Raw genomic sequence first — 26,800 nt, forward strand, 5'->3', positions numbered from 1 at the left:
TCCATTCATCTATTGGTGGATGCTTAGATTGCTTTCATACCTTGGCTGTTACTGCTGAGGCAGTGAACACAGTGTTGCATATGTCTTTTTAAATTAGTGCTTTTGTTTCCCTCAGAGAAATTGCCAGAAGTGAACTTGCTGGGTTGTGTGGTAGTCCTGGTTTTAATTTTTTAAGGAATCTCCATACTGTTTTCCATAGTGGCTGTACCAATTTAAATTTCCACGTACAGTGCACAAGGATTCCCTTTTCTCCACATCCTCTCCAACACTAGCTATTTGTTGTCTTTTGGGTAATAGTCATTCTGACAAATGTGAGGTGATAAGTCATTGTGTTTTTGAATTGCATTTCCATGATGATTAGTGATGTTGAACATCTTTTCTTGTGCTTGACATCCATCTGGATGTCTTCTTTGGAAAAATATCTGTTCAGGATCTCTGCCCATTTTTAAAATAGGTGTGTTTTTCTGGATGGTTAGGTGTGTGAAGTATTTGTATATTTTGTATGTTAACCCCTTATTTCACATGCTTAGACTCTCAGTCATGTCTGACTCTTTGCAACCCCATAGACTATAACCCACCAGGCTCCTCTGTTAGTGGGGATTTACTAATTCTTATCTGTGCTGTGCTGTGCTTAGTTGCTCAATCATGTCTGTCTCTTTGCAACCCGCCAGACTCCTCTGTCCATGGGGATTCTCCAGGCAAGAATACTAGAGTGGGTTGCCATGGCCTCCTCCAGGGGATCTTCCCAACCCAGGTATTGAACCCAGGTCTCCTGCATTTCAGGCGGATTATTTACAAGCTGAGCTACCAGGGAAGCCCTAATTCAGAATTAAAACTAAAAAGTGAGGTATTTACACAGGGGTATACATAAGTATGTTAACTTCAGTCGAAACTTTTTGTTGTTGTTGTGCATCAACTTATTGTGCTTTGCCAGGTATGTTTTATTGGAGCTTCCCTGGTGGCTGAGATGGTAAAGAATCTGCATGCAATGCAGGAGACCTGAGTTCGATCCCTCGGTCGGGAAGATCCCCTGGAACAGGGAATGGCTACTCACTCCAGTATTTGTGCCTGGAGAATTCCATGGACAGAGGAGCCAGGCAGGCTGCAGTGCAACACCTGCAGGCTGGTGTTGCAACTGAGCAACTAACACTTTTACTTTCACTGCCTAGAGCTGGTTTATATGTGTCTTCCTTTATGGAAATCTTTTTAAAAGATACACTTACAATCACCTTGCATGTGTATGGTGGGGGTATTGTACCAGGTATCAATTATGAATGTGTTTGGTCTTTTGTTCAAGTAACAGCTGTTTACTGACTGAATTTGATTCATGTGTCCACAGACAGATTTTTAAACACACAACCATTTTTTAGAGAGAACATTGGTTGTATAGCCTAACCATATCCTTTAAATTAAAAAAACAGTACAGAACACTTTTTACAGTTGCTATTAAAAAAACATTATAATTGCTACATATTAAATATTTTTATCACTAATTTTTCTTTTTACCAAAAAGACAATTCAAAGTAACCCTTGACAGAAAATTTGACCTTAAATGATGATCAGAAGTAGAATCTGATTTCTCTTGTTTCCTTGGACAGTATTCCAAGAGAAAAGATATCAGAAAATATAGACTTTAGAAATGATCGTTGATCTAAAGGAACAGATTCTGTATGGTTAATGATGTAGATCTTTTTCTATTGAATGTGTATGTATTATTGCAAAGGACACATTTTCTGAAGGGGAAAGTGTAGAAAATGGTGAGGTAACCTTGTTCAGACTCAGGATTCTGAGTCCTTTCAGAGAACTAGCCTAAGAGTTACCATAGTAACAGCATTATTGGGGGCATTTTCAAGATTGTTCCGAAGGTTATGTCCTGTGCTGCGTGGTTTGTAAAAATGGATGCACAAGAATTAACTCTATACTTAAAACCATTTTTTTCAAGTGAGGGGAGTAAGTATGATACTACTGCAGCTGGCCCTCCCTTGTAGTAAGAAGGAAACACACTTTAAATATCTCAATATATTTTATTTTCCATCACTGATATTAGAAACGCTCAAAGCCAATCTTATTTTAAGAATCCACTTTTCATTACAAGCCTAAATTAAAAGCCATTCCTACAAGTTTTTTTGTTGGAAATGGGAGTAGAGGAGACAGGAAAGTGTTGTAAATGGTTTCTGTGTGTTCTTGAGGTTTCTTGGCCTTGGCTGGGAAAAGCCAGTGGGAGGTACAATGATAGAAAAAGCCATTATGTTGTTATTTCTAATCCATTGATGCAATGAGAGTACTTCATTAGATTTTCTGGTTTTCATTTACAGTTTCTTAACATTCTAAAATATTTATAAATTCTTAGTAGATTTTGCTCTTTGCTGTTCTCTGAATACATAGAACGATAAAAAATTCTTTTAAAAATATTTCATATTTTACTTTAGACATTTTTGTTAGCATTTACTATAAGACATTTTAAAATACTTGGAAAAGAGATATTTTCTATTCACTTAAAAGCTGAGTTCATTTGTATTTCTTTGCTCTGTTGTTTTCCGGTGCCCAGATCTCTCATATCTTCTAGATCTCGTCTTCTTTAACATTCTGTAAGGGGTGCTGTGGCCCCTAATGAGGATTCCTCAGCAGTAGTTCAGTGCCTTCAGTGCAAATAGTCATTTCATTGTTTTGGGTGAGCACACATAGTCCTGAAGTGCTTCCTCTCTCCGGGTATGGCCTGTTGGTTACCCTGTTTCTACCCTGAATAATAGACTTCTATGCCAGAATTTCCAAATTTTGGTCTTGTTACGTTATAATAGAAACACAGTTTAGTGTTGTTGTTGTTCTTAATCTCTGGGGAAACTTTTGTTTCATTAACATTTTAAAGACATAAACAAACTTTTAAAAAATCACTCATTTGAATAAAATGCTTTCATTTTGGACTTAATGTTGAAAGTAGCTCAAATCTTTAACCCTTTTGAAATTGGATACATTTTGCTATAGTTTTTCTAGCCTAACTGATAATGCAGACAAGAGACAGATTATTTTAGAATTCACCATTTGTCAGCATTGGCTTAAATCTTGCTGGATGCTATAAAATCAAATATGAGATATTGTTTGTTTCTGATTATTAAATTGACTTTAACAGTATTTCTTGAGTAACTTTCATCTACTTGGCATTGTGCTGATTTTAAATGGTTTTATAAATATTACACTAACAATCTCTTTTTACCTTAAATTGTTTTTAAAATATTAATTATAGATTTGAATAGATTATATTTTTGTATCATCTTTGTCATTTAAAAGAAAAAGCTTTTTAGAAAAACACTTATACCTTGATGTCATTTTTGTTGTCTTTTCTCTAATTAATTTTTGTTTTCTTAATTGCTCTTTTAACTGATGGATATAATTTGTTAGCACTTATGTGTAAATTGTGTTGCTTTTGAAACACTCATGCACAAAAATTTAAAGTTTAAAAACAATGTCTGTTATCGTTTAGATACTAGTGGAGGATCTGTGATGTTTAGAAGAGAAGTCAAGATTATTTATGAATTCAGTTTATGGAGCAATTTGTCTAATTAAAAGGAATTTAAAGACAATTACTTGCAAATAAAATTTTTAATTTTAATTTATAGATTATTTACTTTATATATAATTTTATATGAGACTATTATTAGTAAAAAGTATAAACATCGAGAAAAGTTACTGTTCTTAGGTATTTTCAATAGAAAGAAAAGGAAAAAGTGAGGAGCCAAATGAGTTACAAGGCTTTAAGTTCCTGCTCAGTATATGTTACTCTAGGGAATATAAGTAGTAGATTATATATGATCTCTTTCTTTCAGAGTTTCATAGTATAATACCATAAGTGTGCTAATCAGATATTGCTGCGTGTTAAACCACCCCAAACTTCAGCAACTTAAAACAGCAGTAATTTATTCTTTATGTATGTGTAGATAGTTATTCTGCTTTTTATCTGTGGGTCAGCTGGAAATTGGAACTAGATTGGACTCAGCTGGATTGCATGGCTTCGCACCACCGTTTTCATTGGGGTTTTGTTGCTTCCCTGAAAGTTGGGTTTGAGTTGGCTACATGTTTGTTCATTTTGGGGCCCCAGCCAAAGGGACAGCAATTATCCAAGGAAAATCTCTTCAAGTGGTAGTAACAGAAACAGTTCCGTTGCACAAACACATTTTAAGTCTTTGCTTTCCTCACATCTGCTAGCCTCCCATTGGTCAAAGCAAGTTGTATAGCTGAGCTTAAAGGAGTCTGCCCATCCTTAACAGCCAAAGCAAATTACTAAATGCTACATCAATGAGTAAGAGCCACAGAAGAAGGGAGTGGAAGTTTTTAATCTGTAATCTAATCACCACAAAACAGAAATCAATTTTAACTGACTTCTAATTGTAAAGGATATAAACATAATTTTTAGACTAAATAAATGTGACTAATAAACATATGAAAAATGTTCTACTTCACTTATAGCAGAAGAAATGCTAATTGAAATCATATTTAATCAAAAAAGTGATGATGCCCTTTGCTGGCAAGTATGTAGAGAGATGGACACTCATTCTGTTGATTGATTGTAAATTGGTAAGCACTTTGGTAATTCTGTCAAGAGTATTAAAATCATTCATACCTTTTGACCTAGTAAGTTCCTTTCCATAACTTTTTCCTAAGGAAGTGATTAGAGAAATGAGTGAATATGAATGATGTTCACAGCATTGTATAGTAAAAAATGAAAGTAGTCTAATAAATGTCCAGCAGTAGGAGAATAATTTAATTATAGTGAGTTTATATGGTGACTTGTAAAAAGTGACCCACAGTACTTGAAAATGAAGAATAATGATATTATTTAAAGATAATAATTATTGAATACTTCTATACACTAACCTTTTAAGCAATTTTAAGCATTTAACATGTGTTGACTTATTTAATCTTCATAGCAACATTTTGAGGCATTAGAATCAGAGCTGAACGGTCATGTGGCAAAAGTAAATTTTATTCAGGAACTGTTACAGTAGAGGAAAAGAGATCTCAGTATAGAACTGGGCTCAATTCTGAATATAGAATGGACAAATGGGGATTTATAGCCAAGGAGCAGGGTGGTGGTCACTGAGTGGAAATTGCTAAAAGGAAAAACCAACGGTAAAGGAGAATTCTGGCTAAACTGACTTGACAGGATTTTTGCTGAAATTAGACCAGGGTGATCAGATGCCAAGGGTAGAGGATGAGGAATTTGATGAGATGTTGAGGGTGATTGGATATTGAGGGTAAAGGATTCTCTCTAAAGTGACTTAGTAAGATTCTTGCTACAACTGGGAGATGCATGCTTGATAAGGATGGACACCAAATTTTAGGTCTAGAGAACTTAGAGGAGCCTGACTAGAGTTGTATCAAGGAGAGTCTTTGTCCATCTGTCACTTACACTATGTGCTACCAACCAACACTGGAATACGTGGGAGGGAATTACCTGCAAATGTCAATACCTAGGGGCAAGGAACATTGGGTGCTATTTTAGAGGATGGCCACCACACTGTGAGTCTCACCATTATTGTTCTCCATTATTCATTTGCTGTGGAAGTACCCATGTACTGCTGCTGCTAAGTCACTTCAGACGTGTCTGACTCTGTGCGACTCCATAGATGGCAGCCCACCAGGCTCCCCCGTCCCTGGGATTCTCCAGGCAAGAACACTGGAGTGGGTTGCCATTTCCTTCTCCAATGCATGAAAGTGAAAAGTGAAAGTGAAGTCGCTCAGTCGTGTCCAACCCTTAGTGACCCCGTGGACTAAGTGGCACTTAAAGAGAGAGAAACTCTTGAGTCCTCAGTCTTCAAGATAGATTTCCAAAACTCTAGGGGTTTTGCCTTCCAAAAACCCTCTATACCCAAGATTCATATGACAGCCAACAGAAATCCTCTGGTTATTTTAAGAAGGAAGGTTTATTTCAAGGATGTTGGGTAGCTTACAGGATCCCCAACAGACAGTGAAGATATCACAGCTTATGTGCGCAACATTACTGATCCTGGCTGGACACCTGTGTTACCTCTAGAACTGCAGCTTCAAGTATCTCTAGCATGAGAATGTGACTGCTTCTCTTTGCCTGAATAAATTCTGTGTGTACCAAAGAAAAAAACAGAAGAGTCTTTGATAGAAGTAATCACTTGATCGTCATTTTTAGGTGAAGAAATTGAAAACAGGTTAAGAACTTGCCAAAGTCCTACAGTTATGAAATGAAAGAACCTAGGTTATGAATCTGAATACAAACAGTATAGCTCCAAAGTCAAGTAACAAGTAGGTGACAAAGTTAGAATTCACACCCAGGTCTTGTGATTATTTATACTCTACTCTAAACTCCCTTCTAATGTTATAGAATGACCTGAGCTCATCTCACAAGTAAAATGTTAAACTTGTGGTAAACATAGGAAGATCAGATAGGGTGGTGTGCTGTCCCTATGCCAGTGCCAAATAAATTTGTGTTTGGGAAATCACAGAGGTACATTGGGGGAGAGTAATTTAAACTGTACTTTTACATGGATAGGCCACGTCAGAAGGCCCCTTTGTGATCCTTTTGTACTAATGGCCACATTCGTGGAAAACCAGAGACATTGCCAGGAACTGGCTATATCACATTAACAGTCATATGCTTTTATTAGTAAGAGCATTATGGAGTCAGCCCAACTATATAAATAATTTCTCTCTGCCAGAAAATTGAAAGTCATTCTTGAATTGAAGAACTAACTAACATATTAATGTTCTTTCAAGTGATGGGAGAATGGTTTGACGTGAACAATTTGCTTAGAGTTTTATTTTTTGTTAGGGTCCTGAAATTCACTTTTAAAAATTACCAGAGATAATTAAGTATTTGTTAAGCTGCCTGGCTAAATCCTTAATATATATTGTTAATAAACATTCCAGGATGCTTCCTAGAATGTAGCAAGCAAAATGTGGAACAAAAGACCAGGGACTAATACTCGGTTTCATTGGCAGTTTTTTTTGGCCATGTTATGCAGTGTGTGGGATCTTAATTCCCTGACCAGGGATTGAACCTGTGCCCTCTGGTTAGCAAGTGCAGGCTCCTAACCACTAGACCACCAGGGAGATCCCTCTTCAGTGGTATTTTGAATGAGGTACAAGATTTGGTTTTAATTGAAATGTTTACAGTGAAAGAATTTATTCTTATGTTAAAAGTAGTATTTTCTTCACATATTAAAATAGTGCTTCTGCTTAAAGGAGGGAAAATAAAGCATCTACCTACTGCTTAAATATCACATTGATGTGTTGCGTTTCTTTGTTCCTCATGTGGGATTCTCAGGGCTCTCTGTAAATACTTTTGTTTGCCTCTGAATAATAATACCCTGGAGCATCTGTGTTTTTTTAATTTTTTTAAGAGCTTATTTCTTTTAAAAGCAGAATTGTACTACTTGCAGCTATTTTAATCTCACCAGGAAGTCTACTCAAAAGAAATGAACATCTACCAAAGTGAAATATTGAGGCTTATATAACATTTCATAGCTGGTGTAGAAAAGACCAGGGCACTGAAGAAGGACAAACTGAAAGTCTAGGATCTGTTGTATAATCTTCCTCCTTCTCAGTTACGAATATATGACCATCTGTATTTCCTTCCTCGACTGAAACAACTTTGATATTTGAAACCAGTGTTTAAAATTTACCCTTCATTTAACCTTCTGTTGCAGAAAGTGGAATGTCCTCACCTTAGAGAACCAAATCCCTCTCTCTGCTCAATTTAATCAAATCCTCTGCCAGGAAGAATTTTAAAAGCATCATCTGAATGAAAAGCACTATTTCATGTTGAGAGAAAGAACATGAGCTTTGGAGTAACCATGACTAAGATAATTTAGGAATATTTTACTGAAGACTGAGGAAGAAAAGCCATGAGATTGATCATCTAGCTAGATGCCAGAGACATTCACTAATTAAAAATATACATAAGGATTCGTCTTAAATACAGCATGCGCACACACACGCACACACACACACACACAGAATCTGTCGATCAGACAACAGTTAGGATCAAGACTTAAAGGTGAAGTATTCAAGATGTTCTCATTAAACTCTTGACTATCATGAGGATATCTGCAGTCATGAGTATTATTTAACATCCTTCTGATTATAAGAAAACAAAAAGAAAATAAGAATATTAAAACTTCTAACTGATGAATAAAATAACATTTATGGGTAATATGGTTGTCCAGTGCTCTCACATTGTCCTTTCATGATTTTTTATTGTAAGTGTGGAAAATTCTGAAAGAGATGTGAATACCAGACCACCTGGCCCGCCTCTTGAGAAATCTGTATGCAGGTCAGGAAGCAACCATTAGAACTCGACATGGAACAACAGACTGGTTCCAAATAGGGAAAGGAGTACGTCAAGGCTGTATATTGTCACCCTGCTTATTTAACTTATATGCAGAGTACATCATGAGAAATGCTGGACTGGAAGAAACACAAGCTGGAATCAAGATTGCCAGGAGAAATATCAATCACCTCAAGATATGCAGATGACACCACCCTTATGGCAGAAAGTGAAGAGGAACTAAAAAGCCTCTTGATGGAAGTGAAAGAGGAGAGTGAAAAAGTTGGCTTAAAGCTCAACATTCAGAAAACGAAGATCATGGCATCCGGTCCCATCACTTCATGGCAAATAGATAGGGAAACAGTGGAAACAGTGTCAGACTTTATTTTGTTGGTCTCCAAAATCACTGCAGATGGTGACTGCAGCCATGAAATTAAAAGACGCTTACTCCTTGGAAGAAAGTTATGACCAACCTAGATAGCATATTCAAAAGCAGAGACATTACTTTGCTGACTAAGGTCCGTCTAGTCAAGGCTATGGTTTTTCCTGTGGTCATGTATGGATGTGAGAGTTGGACTGTGAAGAAGGCTGAGCACCGAAGAATTGATGCTTTTGAACTGTGGTGTTGGAGAAGACTCTTGAGAGTCCCTTGGACTGCAAGGAGATCCAACCAGTCCATTCTAAAGGAGATCAGCCCTGGGATTTCTTTGGAAGGAATGATGCTAAAGCTGAAACTCCAGTACTTTGGCCACCTCATGCGAAGAGTTGACTCATTGGAAAAGACTCTGATGCTGGGAGGGATTGGGGGCAGGAGGAGAAGGGGATGACCAAGGATGAGATGGCTGGATGGCATCGTGGACTCGATGGACATGAGTCTGAGTGAACTCCGGGAGTTGGTGATGGACAGGGAGGCCTGGCGTGCTTTGATTCATGGGGTTGCAGAGTCGGACACGACTGTGCGACTGAACTGAACTGAACTGATGATTCTTTTATAAGCAGGAAAGTAGTTGTTTTCATTAAAAAAAATTAACAGAGTTGTCCTAGACTGTCTAAGACAGGATCCTTTGGCTCTTTATATTCTATTATTCTCATAGAGCTGTCTGCCATTATGTAGTATCTTGGCATAGATTATCTTATATTGAACCTGATATTAACCCTGAGAGAAAGTAGTAGTTGTTATTGTTTTAACATACCAGCAATATTAAATGGCCTGCCTTGGGTCACATGGCAGTAAGTAGCAAAACCATAATTCTCATCCTCTAAATCCATTCCCTTTTCTACGCTAAAAAAGTTATTTGCAACAAGGTAGCACGATGTAATCCTGGGATTCTAAAACTTTGGAATATGTGTGACTCACCATGGATTATTACTTTAAAATGCATAATATTGGGCTCACTTACAGTCTGATTCACTAAGATTAGGGTGATGATCCAAAAATTTACATTTTTAACCTGTACCTCATGGTACTACTATTAAAGTGATTCATGGACCACACTTATGTAAACATTCAGTTCAGTTCAGTTCAGTTCAGTCACTCATTCATGTGCTACTCTTTGTGTCCCCATGAATCACAGCACGCCAGGCCTCCCTGTCCATCACCAACTCCCGGAGTTCACTCAAACTCATGTCCATCGAATCGGTGATGCCATCCAGCCATCTCATCTTCTGTCATCCCCTTCTCCTATGCCCCCAATCCCTCCCAGCATCAGGGTCCTTTCCAATGAGTCAACTCTTCGCAAGAGGTGGCCAAAGTACTGGCGATTCAGCTTCAGCATCAGTCCCTCCAATGAACACCCAGTACTGATGTTCTTTAGGATGGACTGATTGGATCTCCTTACAGTCCAAGGGACTCTCAAGAGTCTTCTCCAACACCACAGTTCAAAAGCATCAATTCTTCGGTGCTCAGCTTTCTTTATAGCCCAGCTCTCACATCCATGAAAAACCATAGTCGGACCTTTGTTGGGAAAGTAATGTCTCTGCTTTTGAATATGCTATCTAGGTTGGTCATAACGTTCCTCCCAAGGAGTAAGCGTCTTTTAATTTCATGGTTGCAATCACCATCTGCAGTGATTTTCAGTTCAGTTCAGTCGCTCAGTCGTGTCCGACTCTTTGCGAAGCCATGAATCGAAGCACCCCAAGCCTCCCTGTCCATCACCAACTCCCAGAGTTCACTCAGACTCGCGTCCATCGAGTCCACGATGCCATCCAGCCATCTCATTCTCAGTCGTCCCCTTCTACTCCTGCCCCCAATCCCTCCCAGCATCAGAGTCTTTTCCAATGAGTCAACTCTTCGCATGAGGTGGCCAAAGTACTGGAGTTTCAGCTTTAGCATCATTCCTTCCAAAGAAATCCCAGGGTTGATCTCCTTCAGAATGGACTGGTTGGATCTCCTTGCAGTCCAAGGGACTCTCAAGAGTCTTCTCCAACACCACAGTTCAAAAGCATCAATTCTTCAGTGCTCAGCCTTCTTCACAGTCCAACTCTCACATCCATACATGACCACAGGAAAAACCATAGCCTTGACTAGACGGACCTGTGTTGGCAAAGTAATGTCTCTGCTTTTGAATATGCTATCTAGGTTGGTCATAACTTTCCTTCCAAGGAGTAAGCGTCTTTTAATTTCATGGCTGCAGTCACCATCTGCAGTGATTTTGGAGACCAACAAAATAAAGTCTGACCCTGTTTCTACAGTTTCCCCATCTATTTCCCATGAAGTGATGGGACCGGATGCCATGATCTTCATTTTCTGAATGTCAAGCTATAAGCCAACTTTGTCACTCTCCTCTTTCACTTTCATCAAGAGGCTTTTTAGTTCCTCTTCGCTTTCTGCCATAAGGGTGGTGTCATCTGCATATCTGAGGTTATTGATATTTCTTTCTCCCAGAAATCTTGATTCCAGCTTGTGTTTCTTCCAGCCCAGCATTTCTCATGATGTACTCTGCATATAAGTTAAATAAGCAGGGTGACAATATACAGCCTTGACGTACTCCTTTTCCTATTTGGAACCAGTCTGTTGTTCCATGTCGAGTTCTAATGGTTGCTTCCTGACCTGCATACAGATTTCTCCAGAGGCAGGTCAGGTGGTCTGGGATTCCCATCTCTTTCAGAATTTTCCACAGTTTATTGTGATCCACACAGTCAAAGGCTTTGGCATAGTCAATAAAGCAGAAATAGATGTTTTTCTGGAACTCTCTTGCTTTTTCCATGATCCAGTGGGTGTTGGCAATTTGGTCCCTGGTTCCTCTTCCTTTTCTAAAACCAGCTTGAACATCAGGGAGTTCACGGTTCACGTATTGCCGAAGCCTGGCTTGGAAAATTTTGAGCATTACTAGCATGTGAGATGAGTGCAATTGTGCAGTAGTTTAAGCATTCTTTGGCATTGCCTTTCTTTGGAATTGGAATGAAAACTGACCTTTTCCAGTCCTGTGGCCACTGCTGAGTTTTCCAAATTTGCTGGCATATTGAGTGCAGCACTTTCACAGCATCATCTTTCAGGATTTGAAACATCTCCACTGGAATTCCATCACCTCCACTAGCTTTGTTTGTAGTGATGCTTTCTAAGGCCCACTTGACTTCACATTCCACGATGTCTGGCTCTAGATTAGTGATCACATCATCATGATTATCTGGGTCGTGAAGATCTTTTTTGTACAGTTCTTCTGTGTATTCTTGCCACCTCTTCTTAATATCTTCTGCTTCTGTTAGGTGCATAGCATTTCTGTCCTTTATCGAGCCCATCTTGGCATGAAATGTTCCCTTGGTATCTGTAATTTTCTTGAGGAGATCTCTAGTCTTTCCCACTGTTGTTTTCCTCTATTTCTTTGCGTTGATCCCTGAAGAAGGCTTTCTTATCTCTTCTTGCTATTCTTTGGAACTCTGCATTCAGATGCTTATATCTTTCCTTTTCTCCTTTGCTTTTCACCTCTCTTCTTTTCACAGCTATTTGTAAGGCCTCCCCGGACAGCCATTTTGCTTTTTTGCATTTCTTTTCCATGGGGATGGTCTTGATCCCTGTGTCCTATACAATGTCACGAACCTCATTCTATAGTTCATCAGGCACTCTATCTATCAGATCTAGGCCCTTAAATATTTTTCTCACTTCCACTGTATAATCATAAGGGATTTGATTTAAGTCATACCTGAATGGTCTAGCGGTTTTCCCTACTTTCTTCAATATGCGTCTGAATTTGGTAATAAGGAGTTCATGATCTGAGCCACAGTCAGCTCCCGGTCTTGTTTTTGTTGACTGTATAGAGCTTCTCCATCTTTGGTTGCAAAGAATATAATCAGTCTGATTTTGGTGTTGAGCATCTGGTGATGTCCATGTGTAGAGTCTTCTCTTGTGTTGTTGGAAGAGGGTGTTTGCTATGACCAGTGCATTTTCTTGGCAAAACTCTATTAGTCTTTGCCCTGCTTCATTCCGCATTCCAAGGCCAAGTTTGCCTGTTACTCCAGGTGTTTCTTGACTTCCTACTTTTGCATTCCAGTCCCCTATAATGAAAAGGACATCTTTTTGGGTGTTAGTTCTAAAAGGTCTTGTAGGTCTTCATAAAACCATTCAACTTCAGTTTCTTCAGCGTTACTGGTTGGGGCATAGACTTGGATAACTGTGATATTGAATGGTTTGCCTTGGAGACGAACAGAGATCATTCTGTCGTTTTTGAGATTGCATCCAAGTACTGCGTTTTGGACTCTTTTGTTGACCATGATGGCTACTCCATGTCTTCTGAGGGATTCCTGCCCGCAGTAGTAGATATAATGGTCATCTGAGTTAAATTCACCCATTCCAGTCCATTTTAGTTCGCTGATTCCTAGAATGTCGATGTTCACCCTTGCCGTCTCTTGTTTGACCACTTCCGATTTGCCTTGATTCATGGACCTGACATTCCAGGTTCCTATGCAATATTGCTCTTTACAGCATCTGATCTTGATTCTGTCACCAGTTAACATCCACAACTGGGTATTGTTTTTGCTTTGGCTCCATCCCTTCATTCTTTCTGGAGTTAATTTTCCCTGATCTCCAGTAGCATATTGGGCACCTAATGACCTGGGGAGTTCCTCTTCTGGTATCCTTATCATTTTGCTTTTTCATACTGTTCATGGTGTTCTCAAGGCAAGAATACTGAAGTGGCTTGCCATTCCCTTCTCCAGTGTACCACATTCTGTCAGACCTCTCCACCATGACCCGCCAGTCTTGGGTTGCCCCACAGGCATGGCTTGGTTTCATTGAGTTAGACAAGGCTGTGGTCCTTGTGCAGTGATTTTGGAGCCCCAAAAAATAAAGTCTGCCACTGTTTCCACTGTTTCCCCATCTATTTCCCATGAAGTGATGGGACCGGATGCCATGATCTTCATTTTCTGAATGTTGAGCTTTATGCCAACTTTTTCGATCTCCACTTTGACTTTCATCAAGAGGCTTTTTAGTTTCTCTTCACTTTCTGCCATAAGGGTGGTGTCATCTGCATATCTGAGGTTATTGATATTTCTCCTGGCAATCTTGATTCCAGCTTGTGCTTCCTCCAGCCCAGCGTTTCTCATGATGTACCCTGCATATAAGTTAAATAAGCAGGGTGACAATATACAGCCTTGATGTACTCCTTTTCCTATTTGGAACCAGTCTGTTGTTCCATGTCCAGTTCTAACTGTTGCTTCCTGACCTGCATATAGATTTCTCAAGAGGCAGGTCAGGTAGTCTGGAAAGTAGTAAGCAAATAGAGAAACAGCTTGGTTTGCATACTTCTTCCTCTCACTGTACTATTTGTAAAGTCTTAGATAGTCAAGAAGTGAATAGTAGAGAAGCAGTAGAATATACTGAATGAGAGTATAGGCTTTGGATCAAATACACCTTGGGCACGTTACCTGATAACAAAGTTCCCACTTCATAAGAAAGCTTTAAGAGAGTGAGTGTTAATAAGTTCCTTAGTGAGGAATGAGAGAGCAAGGGCAGATACAGACTAGAAGTGTTCACTCTAATGGAAGCCTCAGCACAAACACACACACACAAAAAAAAAAAACCCCAAAGTACGAAGGGTTCTTTACTGACCAAAAGATTTTGTTTCGCCATCAACTTTTTTTTTTTTTTTTTGCTTAAAGTCATTAGGAAAAAAAGAAAGTCATTAGAGATAGAGATTGCTTAAACTTTTTATTTCTAATTAAATCTCAAAGTGAATTGTGTCTTCCCTGGTGGCTCAGTTGGTAAAGAGTCTGCCTGCAATGCAGCAAACCCAGGTTCTATCCCTCGGTTGGGAGGATCCGCTGGAGAAGGAAATGGCAGTCCACTCCAGTATTCTTGCCTGGAGAATTCTATGGACAGAAGAACCTGGTGAGTTACAGTCCATGGGGTCATAAAGAGTCGGACACAACTGAGTGAGTAGCACTTTCACTTTTCACTTTCAAAGTGAATTGATACTGTAATTGATGAGATGATTCTGGATTAAATATTTGAATAGATGTTTCAGAAGTACTGGTAAAGTTTGGGATAGTACAAGTTTTACTCTTATTTCTAATACCCAATTTGAAAGAAAAGGCATCAAATGAAGGTTTTTATAAAAAGGCATCGCAGTCTTGGACTCTTGGAGTTATTTCAGATGGCTCTTTTAGATCTGATATGTTATACAAGCTTAGAGTATTGATTGGCTCGTTGTGTGGAAAATAGTGGGAGAGATTTTAGCATTCCATCTTTCTCTGTGCATACCTCCTGTTATATATACTCTCACCTCCTTAGATCTGTTAATTAATCAATATATAATATTGTCATTTTTCTAACATATCTATATTTTATTTTTATATTTTTACTCAGCTCTTATTACTGTGTACTACTGATATTATGACTACTTAAATCTTATACAATCTTCTTTCCAGTTTTAGTTGTCTATAATTTTAACTTGTGTTTGTTGCTTAATTTTTTTCAGTTTAACTAAGAAAAAAGTTCCTACCCATATGAATGTAGTACCTGAAGGTATTTTACAGCTTTATAAAGTAAGGATTTGAAAGAGTTTCAAAAACTTATGGGATCCTTATATTGTAGAGTAATTATGTCAGTAGCATTCCATTTAGTTCAAGAAATGAAACTGTTTCTCTCTGCGGAGAGAAGTTGAAAACTTAATTTTATACATTCTAGAATTATTATTTTGTTATATTACTAAAGGAGTGAGAAAAGGTAGAAGTCAGTCTTTAATAAAATCACTGAAGAGATGATTTTGTTATGAGAGTCAGTAAATAAGGATCCATACAGATGATAAATTGCATTAAGTACAATTTAATTTCTTTTTTCATTACATCTGTCACATCTGTTTTATTCAGCAAACATTTATAAAACACTTATTGTATGTCAGGCTGTGCTGGATGCCTGGAATGTGTAGATGAACATAACGTATCTTTTTTTACTAATTTTTTAAAATTGAAGTATAGTTGATGTACAGTGTTCCAAGTATACAGCATTGGATAATCCCAGTGTACATTCCTTGGGATTATCCACATAGGCAATAATGTCAACTGCAATAAGGGACAGTTTTATTACTTTCTTTCCACTCTCTATGCTTTTTGCTTTTTGCTTCTTTTCATCCCCGCATCCCTCCCCCCCCTCCCCCCGCCACTTATTGCACAGACTTGAACTTCCAATACTGTTGAATAAGAATGGTAAAAGCAGATATCCTTGCCATGTTTCTAATCTGCTGCTGCTGCTAAGTCGCTTCAGTCATGTCCGACTCTGTGCGACCCCATAGACGGCAGCCCAGCAGGCTCCCCTGTCCCTGGAATTCTCCAGGCAGGAACACTGGAGTGGGTTGCCATTTCCTTCTCCAATGCATGAAAGTGAAGTCGCTCAGTCGTGTCCGACTCTTAGCGACCCCATGGACTCCAGCCTACCAGGCTTCTCCATCCATGGGATTTTCCAGGCAAGAGTACTGGAGTGGGATGCCATTGCCTTCTCAGAGTTTCTAATCTTAGGGGAAAGCATTTAGTTTGTTACCATTAAGTACAATAAATAAAATTTCCTCAGCTAATGCTGTAGGGTTTTTGTTGAGGAAGCTTTATAAAGGTGAGGAAGTTCCTCTCTATTCCTTTTTTTCTGCAAGATTTTTTTAATCATGAATAGGTGTTGGATTTTTTTTTCAAATGCTTTGCCTAGATCTTTTAATATGATCCTGTCATTTTTCTTCTAAGTTTTAACCAATTAAAATGGTGAATTATATTATTAATTTTTGAATACTGAAACAGCATAGGATCTCTGGAATAAACCCTACTTGGTCATGGTATATAATTTTTCTTACATGTTGCTAAATTCTGTTTGCTAATATCTTGTTAAGGATTTTTGTATCTGTGTTCACAAGGGATATTGATCTGTATTTTTCTTTTTGTGTGCTGTCTTTGATTTGGGCATAGGTGTAAAACTAATTTCATCAAATAAATTGAGAGGTTTTGTTTCTTCTTCTAATTTGTGGAAGGTTTCTTCTTTAATAGTTTGGTAGAATTCTCCAGTGAAACCATCTGGACCTGGAGTTGTATTTTGGGGCAGTTATTAAATTAGAAATTCAGTTTCTTTGTTTTTTAAAGAATTTGGTCCATGTCATCTAAGTTGTTGAAATTTATGGGGGTAGAGTTCAATATAATATTCCCTTATCTTTTTGATGTCTTCAGAGTTGGTAATGATAATCCCCTGTTTTATTTCTGATGTTGGTAATTTGTGTTTACTCGCTTTGTCAGCTATTAATTGATCTTTTCAAGGAATCAGCTTTTTCATTGATTATTTTCTATTTTCCTTGTCAGTTTCATTGATTTCTGTGTTTATTATTTCCTTCCTTCTACTTGCTTTGGATTTATTTTGCTTTTCTTTTTCTAGGTTCTTGAGGTGGGTTCTTAGATTATTGATTTGTTATTTTTTCTGTTTTCTAATATATGCAGTAGTATGTATAATTATATGTATGATGCTATGCATTTTCCCCTCAGCACTGCTTTAGCCACATCGCCCAAATTTTGATATATTTTCATTTAGTTCAGTGTATTCTTTAAATATCCCTTGAGACTTTTCTTTGATCCATAAATTATTTAGTAGTGTGTTGTTTAGTTTCCAAGTATTTAAATTGCTTTTTTTAACCATTGACTTTTGTGGCAGATCTTGCTGTATGTTCATTGGGCAATTGAAAAGAATCTCTGTTCTGCTGTTGTAGGGTGGAATGTTTATTAGATCCTATTAAACAAATGATGTTGCTGAGTTCTGTATCCTTGCTTATTTTCTGTCTACTTGTTGCATTAGTTGTTGATGAGGAGAGCTGAAATCTCTAACTGTAATTGTAGATTTATCTTTTTTTCCCATTCAGTTCTGTCCATTTTTGCTTCACACATGGCGTAGACACAATCAATGAGGCTTGCTACATCTTCTTGGTGCATTTATTCTGTTATGCTTATATAATGGCCCTATATGTTTCCACTAATTTTCTTTGCTCTGAAATCTGCTTTATTTGATAGTCTTCTTGTGGTTACCATTTCTTTACTTTTAGTTTTGAGAAGTTTAATTATAATGTACCTTGGCTTTAGGTTTATTTTATTTGAGGTTGCTCAACTTCTTGAATCTGTAGCTTTGAGTCTCTTACCAAAAGTTTGAGGAGTTTTCAGCCATTATTTCTTTAAGTATTTTTTCAGCCCCTCTCTATTCTTTCCTTCTGGGCTCTGATGACACAAATGCTAGATCATTTTTTATGGTTCCATGGGTCCTGAACCTCTTCTCTTTTCTTCTTTTTTTAAATCTTATTTTCTTTCCAGTGTTTAAGGTTGGTAGTTTCTATTCTTCTGTTTTCCAGTTTGCAGACTCCTTCCTCTATCTGCTCTACTCTGCTGTTATGTCTTCTGTTTGCTGAGACTAGGTATTTCCTTGGTGAGGCTTTTAATTTTTTCATTGTTTCAAGTATTTATTTATTTAATTGTTCATTAAAGCATTTTCATCGAATAATTCCAGCACATCTCATCTGATTTTTGGCATCTACTGATTGACTTTTTTCGTTCAATTTGTTATCTTCCTTGTTCTTGATATGACTAGTGATTTTCAATTGAAAGCTGGATATTTTATGTATTTTTATTAAAATGAATAGAAATTATATATGATGGAATACTTCCTTATTAAAAAGGAAATGTCTCATTTAACATAACTAAAGCAAAGATGGAAATCATTAGGCATGCTGAAAGCAGCAACTTTTAAGTGTCAGTGCTAACGCGTTGGTTTTGAAGAAATTATCTGTGTTTTGTTATAAAGAGTAAAAAGGAAAAATGTCTGTAAGATGCTGGAAATGATGTCATTAAATAGTATGTCTAAAAGACAAGATACAATAAAGGGTTTTATTTTTTTATTTTTAGTTCTTAGGAAACTAAATCCTCATACAAGATGTACATCTGTTACTTGACTTTTTCATATTCAGCATATACAAGTTTTTAGAGACACATTGTATGTGTAGGCTGCCAGGAACCATTTGCCTTCCCCAAATATTTGTTGGAATGTAAGGCATTGTGCAGAAAGTTTAAAAATGAGTAATTAAAACACAGTGCTTGCCCTCAATTCAACTTGGCAAATGTTGAGTTTCTGCTGTGTGAAGTGGAGTACATAGGCCCTGAAAAAATGCTGACATGAGATCTGTCCCTAAAAGACATTACAATTTAATGGAAAATACATATACAATTCACTGCATTTTAAAGTTAAATTCTTTTAAAAATAGTAGATAGAGTATAGTCTTGTAGGAAAGAGAGAAAAACTACATTTGCGTGTGTGCATGCTAAGTCACTTCAGTCGTGCCCAACTGTTTGCGACCCTATGGACTGTAGCCTGCCAGGCTCCTCTGTCCATGGGATTCTCCAGGCAAGACTGGAGTGGATTGCCAGGCCCTCCTCCAAGACATCTTCCTGACCCAGGGATCAAACCTGTGTCTCCTGCGGCTCCTGCACTGCAGCCAGATTCTTTACCACTGAGCCACCAGGGAAGCCCCTAAAATGGGTTTATATAGTAATAGAAGACAGTACAAGCACAAAGTATTTAGCTCATTCCTTTTCTCAAATCCTCCAACCCAGTCTTTCCCTGTTTACTTTCGCAGACTACCTTTGTCTCCTGGGCTTCCCTGGTGGCTCAGAGGTTAAAGCGTTTGCCTGCAATTCAGGAGACCTAAGTTTGATCCCTGGGTCGGGAAGATCCCCTGGAGAAGGAAATGGCAACCCACTCCAGTATTCTTGCCTTTGTCTCCTACTACCCTGAAAAAATTGAACCTAACAGGTCATTTTCCTTCAGCTGTCTTCTACCTATATACATAATTTTTTAATCCAAACCTATTCCCATCATATTTTTCCCAGACTTGGGAACAAGGTTTCCCACCTTAGTGCTCTGACCTTATTTCCTCATATCTCTTTCAGGATCTTGCTCCAGCAGTCACCCGTTTTCTTTCCTAAGTCTTCAATCTTTTCATCATCACTGGCTCTTTTCCTTCAACCTATATATATGCTCAACAGTCTCTCACCCTAAAAAGACTTTCCTTATCTCAGTAAGCCATCTGGTCCAGTCTGTTTCCTTTTCTCATGCCTACCTCTGAAAACAGTATTCTGCCTTTCCTTATTGTCTCTATTCTGATAGTCATAATGACTTTATATAATAACTTGAACACATTTATGAACCTTGAAATATTTACAAATAAAGAATTAAAATTTATTTTGAAAGAGCTAGGAGAAGGTCTGTAACATTTGAAAGAGCTCTCATCCCTTCAGATCTTTGGTATAAAGAAACACAAGGAGAATAAACTCAACCAAGTTTAGCCAAATGCAATACAGATAGAAGACTTCTATTTCTGTTTCTGTCATTGCCCTTTTCACAGAAGAGGCTTGTATTATTTTGGTGCTTCCAAAATGGTTTCAATCAGTGGCTACATGTATATGACTCCCCAATATGTATCTCAAGTTTGTTTCTTTTTATTTCCAGTTGTTTTCTGGCCATCTTCCACCTTGATGTCTCATAGGCATCTCAAAGTCAGTATTCCAAAACTAAACATTTTTATTCCCTAAGGTTTCTTTAGCACCGCACTCACCAGTGTTTTCTACCTCAGTTCTTGGCACTGTCCCACCCAGTCAGCCAGATTAAAAACTAGGAGTCCTCCTTTGGGACATCCCTGTGGTCCAGTGGTTAAGACATTGCTCTTCCACTGCAGGGGCCACAGATTTGATCCCTGATTGGGGAACCAAGATCCCACATGCCTTGCAGCATGGCCAAAAAAAGAGGGAAAAAACAACAACAGCTAAGAGTCATCCTTGACTCTACCCTTCTTCTCATCCTCACACTTCACCAAATTCTGACAATTTTAGTTCCTAAATATTTCTCAGTTTTTGCCTGACCTCTCTATACCTTCTATTTGCGCTCAATTCTAGTCCTTATCTTTTCTCACTGAGCTATCACAAGAGCCTTTTCATTAATACACCACTTCCAATCTTCACTCCTCATAGTCATCTCCTTTATAATATCTCAGTTCAGTTCAGTTTAGTCGCTCAGACGTGTCTGACTCTTTGCGACCCCATGAATCAAAGCACGCCAGGCCTCCCTGTCCATCACCAACTCCCGGAGTTCACTCAAACACATCCATCGAGTCGGTGATGCCATCTCATCCTCTGTCATCCCCTTCTCCTCCTGCCCCCAATCCCTCCCAGCATCAGAGTCTTTTCCAATGAGTCAGCTCTTCGCATGAGGTGGCCAGACTACTGGAGTTTCAGCTTTAGCATCATTCCTTCCAAAGAACAGCCAAGGCTGATCTCCTTCAGAATGGACTGGTTGGATCTCCTTGCATTCCAAGGGACTCTCAGGAGTCTTCTCCAGTGCCACAGTTCAAAAGCATCAATTCTTTGGTGCTCAGCTTTCTTCACAGTCCAACTCTCACATCCATACATGACCACAGGAAAAACCATAGCCTTGACTAGATGGACCTTTGTTGGCAAAGTAATGTCTCTGCTTTTGAATATGCTATCTAGGTTGGTCATAACTTTCCTTCCAAGGAGTAAGCATCTTTTAATTTCATGGCTGCAGTCACCATCTGCAGTGATTTTGGAGCCCCCCAAAAATAAAGTCTGATACTGTTTCCACTGTTTCCCCATCTATTTCCCATGAAGTGATGGGACCGGATGCCATGATCTTCGTTTTCTGAATGTCAAGCTATAAGCCAACTTTTTCACTCTCCTCTTGCAATTTCATCAAGAGGCTTTTTAGTTCCTCTTCACTTTCTGTCATGAGGGTGGTGTCATCTGCTTATCTGAGGTTATTGATTATAGTATCTAGCACTGCATTATTCAGTAATGTAGCTACTAGCTACATGGAGCTGTTGAACACTTGAGATGTGCCTAGTCAAATTGGTATATGTTTTACATGTGAAATACAGCCTGAATTTTGTAGACTTTGTATGGAAAATAGTGTAAAAGATGTCCGTAAGAATTATATATATTATTATTGATTATGCATTAAGATAACATTTTAGTTATATTAAATATATTATTAAAGTTAATTTTACCTGTTTCTTTTTAGCTTTTAAAATATGATTACTAGAAGATGTAATATTATGTATGTAGCTCTTCCTCCAGCTTTTCATGTAGCTGGCTCCTCTTTACTACCCAGATATCAACTTAGAGATCTTCTCTGCTTGTACGCTATCTATCTAAAGGAATTCCACCAAAATCACTCATGTCACCATGTTCTGTTCATGGCACTTTTCACTATCCAAAATCATCTTGTTTATTTGTGTATCTGATAATTGTCTACCCCAAGTAAGTAGTAAACTTCTTTGGGTAAGAAATTTGTCCACTGGTGAATTAGATTCATAACTGTGTACATGGTGTCTAGAATAATACCTGGCATTTAGTAAGTAGGTGTTCATTTGTTGAATGAATGATCTCTACTCTTTGATATGGCTCTCTGCCTCACAAACCTGATTAACTCAAGACTTACCTTTCAAGACTCAACTCAAGTAGCACTTCCCCCAGGAAGCCTTTCCTGGCTGTTTCCCCTCCTGCAAGTCTTAACCTGTTGATTCCCTCTGTATACACAGTTCGGCAGTTACACTTACACACTGTGCTTTTGTTCATTTTACATCTCTCCTTGTTCACACTTAACCCTTAATAATTCTCCAGTATATTTCTATTCTCTAAAAATATACCTGGTTACCCAGCAGACAACAGTTTTTCTTTGCAGCTGATCTAATATATGTATATAAAACACAGCTTATAGTAGGAGACACTCAGTAAACATTTGTTGAATGAGTAAATGAATTCCTGTGTCCTTTATAAAAACAATATAACAACATTAAATACTTCTTTAAATCATTTATAAAATATCAACACCCTATTAGTAACTGTTTTCTTTAGCCCACTTTCTTCCTTTTTCTTTTAGTTTAATTATACAAGTAAAACATGGATATGTATATATCAGTGTAAAAAAACAAAATTCAAATAATACATAAATTAAGTTAAAAATGAATCCCTTTAATAATCTTACTTTCTTCATCAGGGATAGCTACCTCTGTCTTTTTCAATTAACATAATGTTATATGCAGTATGAAATAGTAATATATGCATAGTTTTAAAATTCTGCTTTCCAGATACCTTGGAAATATTTTTAATATTTCTTAATAGTTTATGGAGCTTTTTTTTGAGTTGAGATGGTCTTAGAGAAATGGTGCTGTCTAGTAAAAAATAACTTCCTTTGATTAGGATTCCTATTACTAGCTTCCTTATTTATCCTTAGGCCTAGTGATTTCCATTTTGTCTGTCATTTTAAGATTATGAGTTTTCTATCATCACAGAGTTGAAAAGAGGTAGAGTCTGGATTCAAACCCAGATCTTCTAACATCAAACCCACCTATCTTTCCACTTACTGACTGTCTCACTGAACTTCAGCTTTCTTAACTTTAAAATGGGAATATAATGTCTGTCTTGGCTGTTCTAGGATACATTAATAACCACCTAAGGAGGTATAACACATGTGACCTCAGATATTAACTGAAATGTGTTTAAAGATCACAGAAGTTTCTAGATCCACTAATTTTCAGAGAACCATGTTAGTCTCATAATTCAGTGCTTTGATGTTTTTAGGTAATAGGAATAGAACTAGGAATTCGCTAGATGCCAAACTCATAACTCAGCTTACCTATATAGGTTTGGGCTTTGAAAACAGTGTCCCCAGTCTGTTTTGTTTCCTTGTTTAATTTCAGATTAAAAACTAGTAAGCTATTACCAGAGTAGAAAGGTTTTGGTTAAAAGAACACTGTTCACTTTACATACAGTGCCACATTTTCCATATTTAACATGCTGGCTGATTCTTTAGACTGCATGGACTGTAGCCCGCCAGGCTCCTCTGTCTGTGGAATTCTCCAGGCAAGAATTCTGGAGAATTCCCTTTTCCAGGGGATCTTCCCAACCCAAGGATTGAACTCAGGTCTTATTGCAGGTCTTTGCCATCTGAGCCATGAGGGAAGCCCATATTTAATATATCCTTCATGAAATATTGCTCAGGATGATGTCCATATGTGATTTTTCCTGTTTTCTCTCCTAGCAGTTTTCCTAAAATACTCTTTTGCTTTATTCTTCCTGTGAAGCCTAATAGGTACAAAACTCTAAGAAGCTTATTTGTTTTAGATTCAGTAGATACCATTACCATCCACATGTCTGGTATTAATTATGCTTCCAATATGGCAGGTATGTAATAGAAGCTTAGGGTAGAATACCAATGACTTGATTTTCTGTGATTCTGAACATTACTAAAGTGGGCTACCAGAGTTAGCCAACAGAGAATTAGATGTAATTGCTTGCCTAAAGTGATAATATCTTCCTGATACAATCCCTGAATACCAATGAAGGCAGATAATTTCAGGGAGACGCACTCCTCATTTAGGAGATGGGAAAGATCAAGTAAGGGTGATAATTAAAAAGAGACCAAAAATATAGCATTTGTAGACCAGGTACATGTTAATCATTGTTTGAAGAAGTTCATAAGATAAAAATTACTTATTCTAAAATACAGTATTAAAATATTTTTTAAGTCAGTGAGTCCTTATGTATGTTTCATAGAAACTTCATAGAAATAATATGGGCTTAAAGGAAGGCAATTTAGCCCATTGTCCCATTTTAAGAATTAAATTCTAAAGATGGATAAGTGAAAAGTGAAAATGTTAGTCACTTAGTCGTGTCTGACTCTTTGCGAGCCCATGGACTGTAGCCTGCTAGGTTCCACTGTCCATTTAATTTTCCAGGCAGGAATTCTGGAGTGGGTAGCCATTTCCTTCTCCAGGGGTTCTTCCCGACCCAGGGATCAAACCGAGATCTCAAACCCAGGTCTCCCATGTTGCAGGAAGATTGTTTACTGTCTGAGCTACCAGTGAAGCCCATATTCTAAAGACAGAACTTGTATTTAAAAGCTAGAAGAAATAACAGAAAATTAGCACATTATTTTTAGTTTCATTATTAATTCCTTTTTCTGTCTTTTTCTTTGTTGCTCTGATTTTGAAAGTATGATGAATGAATTGTATTACATTGCTAAATTTGCTTTATGCTTTACAAACCTTAGTAGATGAGTTACAGATTTTTTTTTTATGCAACCATGATGCTAATTATTGAAAATATTACTCAGCTAGACTCTATGTCTGTATATAGAATGAAGTGAAGTGAACAGGTATGTCAGAACATATATGACTAAACCTATGTAGTAAGTAAATATTATGTTAAATCTTTTAAATTGATATTTTGTATAGCACCATGTTATAGAACAAATATTAACCCAATTTGCTTTTGATGGAGGAAAGTTTTGTAGAAATAGTTTAAACCTTAAAATGTGTTTATATCCAAATTTGACTGTTCATTAGAATCAGCTATGGGCCATTTTAAAAACTTGTTTTTCTGTTCCCTACCACTGACATTCCAGGAGAAGAATGTGGTGTCCTGGCATGTTTAAATAGTAGCTCTCCTCCAGGAATGGGGATGGGGTACTGATTTGCAGTGTTTGCTGATTTCCATGGTGTAAATACAGACTGCCACCATAGTCAATTTCAAGCTACTAAGACGATTTACGTGGAATGTTGGGAGATGATGTATAGTATTTCCATTATATAGATACAGTAAACATATATAACCTAAAAGAACAAATAATATCAAATTTTAGTAAAATAATTAGGAAGTGATGAATCTGAGTTTTCATTGCCTTTGTTTTTAATATAGCAGATTATAAGTTTATGTAATTTAACTTAAAATAACTGTGTTTAACAACCAGTTTGCAAAGTTTTTGAAAATTTATTAATCAGCTCATAAAGCTGGTACAAACTGTTGCTAACAACACACTGGAGCTCAGAGATACCTGTATCTTTTTTTAACCAACTAAGTAGTTGTGATGAAAGCAACCTGACAATCAGGTATTTTTTCTGAAATATGGATCTAATCCTAAGGCACAAGAAAGCATTCCACAGTCAGACCCAGAATGTCTTCCAGCCTCATTTCAAAGCATACCCACTCCCCCACATCCTTCTGTTTCACCCACACTAGACTTAGATTACTTGAAGCTTCTCAAAACATGCCTTGCACTTTCCCACCCTCATGCCTTTTCATTAGTTTCTTTTAGCCTTGAATAGCCTTGCTTCATCTGCCTGACTTTTGCAACACTATTTATTTATCCTTCCAGAAATAACTCAAATGCTGCTTCCTCTTATTTCGTACTTTTGGAAACAATCCCATTTCTCCTTGATGTTCTCATAGTACTTTGCTTATTTTATTTTGAGCTCCAATTATCATTGATAACAAATGGCCGTTTCAACTAAATAGATTATAGATGTTTAAAGGGCACCTTTGAATAATATTATACTTAACACCTTAATATATAAAATGATTAATAAGAACTTTTTGTTTGTTTGCTTGCTTGGCCGTTCTGTGAGGCTTGTGGGATCTTAGTTCCCTGACTAGAGATTGAACCCAGGCCCCGGCAGTGAAAGCACCAAGTCCTAATCACTAGACCACCAGGGAATTTCTAGCACTTGTTTATTTTAATAGGAAGGATTATGGATAATGCATGATACAGCCTTTACTTTCTAATCCTTTGGGAAACTAATTGAAATTTAAACTTTTTTTGAATTAGATGACACCTTTTTTTTTTTCCTGATGATTGAAGACCATTTAGTAGTAATTATATACCGATGCCTTATAGCCAGAAAATAGAAATAACATCATGGTAACTTTAAGACTTATCAAAGAAGAGTTTCATTGGAGAATATACAAAGCACTTAAGAGTGAAAAAGATAACGTTGTGTGTTATTCTGATTTAGTGCACTTTATAGTGTTGTCTGTCAGCTTAAAACCCTCATAGCTCAGTTGGTAAAGAATCTACCTGCAATGCAGGAGACCCCTGTTTGATTCCTGGGTTGGGAAGATCCCCTGGACCCACTTCAGTATTCTTGGGCTTCCCTGGTGGCTCAGCTGGTAAAGAATCCGCCCACAATGAGGGAGATCTCGGTTCAATCCCTGGGT

The 26,800-nt window shown here is 37.6% G+C and overlaps 1 protein-coding gene across 1 annotated transcript in view; it reads left to right on the forward strand.

Annotated features, from left to right (window-relative positions):
• The window catches only part of XPR1 (xenotropic and polytropic retrovirus receptor 1), a 203,910-nt gene that overhangs the window by 165,398 nt on the left and 11,712 nt on the right, over positions 1-26,800 (forward strand). The window lies entirely within an intron of this gene.

This window comes from Budorcas taxicolor, chromosome 16 (assembly GCF_023091745.1).
Source record: "Budorcas taxicolor isolate Tak-1 chromosome 16, Takin1.1, whole genome shotgun sequence".
NCBI lineage: Eukaryota > Metazoa > Chordata > Mammalia > Artiodactyla > Bovidae > Budorcas > Budorcas taxicolor.